We start from the raw sequence: 3,837 nt of genomic DNA, 5'->3' as shown, positions 1-3,837 counted from the left end.
GATGCACATGGATGCAGGGATCAGTCAGTCTCCTTTCACCTCACATATACTCTTGGTACTCACACATCTGTTTTCTTTTCAACTCTCAGTATATACTAGGTCTTGCCTCCGTAGCAGAGCCTAGACTTGTCACTACGTGAGAGCTAGACTTGTCTTATCAGCTCTCCATCTTCTTTTCCCTCTTGTTGGGCCCCATCATGACCATGCCCTTCACCATTGAAGAAGCCATGGTGAGGTGTGTCCAGCAGACTGTGTGGGCTGGGGTCAGCAAGTACTCTCAGGAGCACTTGGCAGTGTGGAGGATATCTCCTCATTGGCTTCCATGCCTCCCTGATTTATCCTATTGGATGGAGAAGGAAACAGGAAACTGAGACTTGTAAAGACTAGCTTGCCCAAGGCTAGTTGAGGCCAGGATGAGAAATGTTATGAGGCTGGCAGGGGCTGGTATGGAGTGGGAAGCACTATCAAACTGCTGGAGCTAGGAGAGGCCATTAGGCTCAGAATAGGACATGGAGTGTCAAGGTGAGAAGGATGAAGTGTCTAGCTATGGAGGAACATATCCAAGGACCACTTTGGTCCAGGGTGCATGGGGCTTTTACCGGGAAACTCTGGAGGGAATGTTGATGTGGTTCTTCTTCAGGACCTAAGAGCCAGAGTGCTTGTGGAGAGACTTGTGGATGCAACCCTTGTGGGCCACCTGTGTCAAGCTGTGGCTGGGAGATGGACTTGCATACTCTGCTGTCCCCACACGCCTCCCAGGTTGAAATCTAGAGTAAAGTCAAGGGGGATAATTGGCTCAGGACCTGGCAACTCAAGGGTAATAGCCAGGACTCAGAATTCTTGGTGTCAGAGTTCACAGAGTGTCTGTGTTGGGGTTGGGACGTAGGGGTTCATAGAACCAGGAAGTGAGAGCAGAGATGGGAGGGTGGCCAGGGGGTCACTGAGCTCTGCTGCTCATGTCGTCACCTGAACTGAACCACTGTTGACTGAGCCTAGCCTCCCTCCCTTCACCAGGCATCTGAAGAAGTTGCCGCTGAAGATGCTTGGCTAGGGGTGGTCACATCACCAGATGAGTACAGGGCTCCCAGTCCATGGTAAGCCCTTTGTGATTCACTCTCAGGCCTGTGGGCCAGTGGTGACTGGGAAGGAGTATATGGTTTTGTGTTTAACTATCATGGTTGCAAGTTTGAGGGATCTATTTGTGGCATAAATGTTGGGCTGCTAACCAAAAGACCAGCAGTTTGAAACCATTACCACTCTGTAGGAGAAAGGCTAGGCTTTCTATTCCCTCAAAAAAAAAAAAAGGTACATCCTAAAAAACCCACAGGGGCAGTTCTACCCTATCCTATAAGGTTGTTTTGACTTGGAATCAACTTCATGCCAGTGAGTCTGGGCTTTTTTTTTGGTTTTGGTTTAGCCTAGGAGGCTCTTCAAGGATGAAGGGCGTAGTTAGACTTAGGGCACACCTCCAGACAGTCTGGACAAGCCATAGGACTCATTGAACGTTGAGTTGTCATCAGGTGACCGCCTCACTCTACTGTCTCCTAGGAGAACTCCACCATGCAGGTTCTGGTGGCGTCTGTGGGAAAACTGGGCCCACAGGATGCTGCTGTTGGCAAGTACTTCCTGGGAACATTTGTGTAAATCTAAACCTTCATGGGGGAGTAGAGGGACTCCTTTCATGTCCAGGGCCTACCTTATGACTTCCCTTGGTAGGGGCATCACTTAGCTTGGTTTTAGGTTCAGGAGAACTGTAGTCTGGTACAGAGTGGCATCCTGAAAAGATCTAGAAACCATAGATAGATCCACCCCACCTTGGGATAGCTGAGGCCTGTGGAGGATTAAGAGGGGGTGTTGTGAGAGCTTCCTAGACCTGTGGGTGGGGCTGCCCATGGCCCAGTCTAAAGTGAGTAAGTGGGTCTATGTTGAGGTGTCCTGTCTGTTTAATGTGTTGAACTTGAGACTTAATTGCCATAGGTGCCTGTGATGGTTAAGGCTGCATGGCGATTTAACTAGGGCGTGATTCTCAGTGGTTTGGCAGTTATGATGCAGTCATACCCCTTGATGGTCTGATATCAGGTCATCAACTTCATGTTGAGATTTGCTATGATCAGCCAGTCAATTGAAAGGAAGCAGATATGTCCAATATATGTGGATGTTGTGGCACAGCTTGCTTGCTTTTTTACTGTGTCTGGATCCTTCATCTGGCTTATCATTTGAGCTCCAGTTCTTTGACCTTAAGCCAGCAGTAGGCCCTATTCCCTGCCAATCCTGAGTTTCATAAACAGTCTGCCATCTTACCAACCTGTCTTGGATTCATTCACCTCTGCAGTCAACAACCTGCCTTCTGACCAGATCTTCGGTTTGTCAGTTCCTGCAGCTTTGTGAGTCAGGAGGAACCTCTAGCCTGACATCTAATCCACAGTCTCTACTCCTGTGTGAGCCACTTCCTTGAGCTAAATCTGTATATATGTAAGCATGTTTCATTGATTTTGCTGCTCTGGAGAACCCAGCTTAAAGATAGTGTCCATGGGCTCATTCTTCCTAGGCATGTTGTACCTATGGCTAACTTCTAGCTTCTTTGTAGTGAAAGCACTTCGACAGATTTCTTTACTTTGAAACCATGGTAGTAGGGTCAGGAGTGGAAGTGACTACTACAACCTGTGCCCAGCATTTGGGAAACATTTTCCCAGTGTGACTACTTTCTTCTTGTAGCTCTGTGTAGGCCTTGGGGGTCAGTGCCACACTCGGCCCCTGACCTCACTCTGTACCCCAGAAAAATGCAGTCTCTTCTTGTTTCGAAGGCCTTGAGGACATTCCTGGCTATGGCTGAGTACAAACTCTTTCACACATGAGGTCAGGGCAGCCTTGGACCCATAACATTTCTGAGTGAGGAGGGCCTGAGGGTAGTTGGGAATAGTGCTCACAGTCAGGGGCCTGCAATGTAAGTCTGTCAACTATACAGCTTAAATATTGTCTTATCTTCCTCCTACCTGCTCTGGATGCATTCCTTGCTGGTAGAGTGGTCCATGGGAGGACACTGGCCTGAAAAAACCTCTCCCCAGTGTTTGTGGCGTCTGCACTGGCCACGAGCTGTTTAGATCATTTAAAATAAAATAAAACGAAACAGTGCTTGCTTTGGCAACACATATACTGAAAATGGAATGATACAGACAAGATTAGCATGGCCCCTGAGCAAGGATGACACGAAAATTCGTAAAGCAGTCCATATTATTTTAAAAAACAAAACATACAAACTAACAAATTGGTTGCTAACATTTAAAACAGAGTTTACATAAAACTTGCCTTTCCTGGCTTTCGGGTCCCTAGTATCATTTCCCATCCTGCCCTCCCATGCCTTACTCCAGACGGACAGTGGTGCAACCTGCCCACTCGGTAAACATTAGAGTTTTGGCCCCTGATCCTTAATAGAGAGATGGCTTTGGGGTGGGGCTCCACTTGGAGTTAGAGATGTGCTCAGTGGAAGTGGACTGGGAGCTCTGAGAGCAGTGTGGGTTTGCGACTTTGGGAGCAGCCACTCCCTATCGTGTTTTTCCCCTCCTCTGTGCTGCAACTTCCCCATCCTGCCAGGTGTAGGATTATAATTCTGGCAGCTTGAGTATTTCAGGAGAGGGTAGGTTGAGTCTCACCTCAAAGGACAGGTACTTTCTCTCTAGCTGATGCCCAACAGATGGGGTGGCCTGTGTGACCTGTGACAGCTCACTTCCCTTTCTTTGTAGAATGGTGAGTTAGTTAATTGTGCCAGCCTGGCCGATAATCACATGTGCTGCTGGTTGAAAGGCGGAGGGATAAATGGGTGGTGAAGCCTCGCCTTTC

General features: G+C 48.2%; 1 non-coding gene across 1 annotated transcript; it reads left to right on the top strand.

The window, feature by feature from the left end:
* The first annotated feature begins 3,129 nt into the window (after positions 1-3,129).
* On the top strand, positions 3,130-3,236 carry LOC115868738. The gene has a single exon (XR_004045746.1). It is a non-coding gene; the product is annotated as a U6 spliceosomal RNA (small nuclear RNA).
* The last annotated feature ends 601 nt before the right edge of the window (positions 3,237-3,837 follow it).

The sequence above is a fragment of the Echinops telfairi genome, unplaced genomic scaffold (assembly GCF_000313985.2).
Source record: "Echinops telfairi isolate 266 unplaced genomic scaffold, ASM31398v2 ScPeMD7_1;HRSCAF=3_0, whole genome shotgun sequence".
Classification (NCBI taxonomy): Eukaryota; Metazoa; Chordata; class Mammalia; order Afrosoricida; family Tenrecidae; genus Echinops; species Echinops telfairi.
This window is presented reverse-complemented; position numbering and strand designations above follow the sequence as displayed.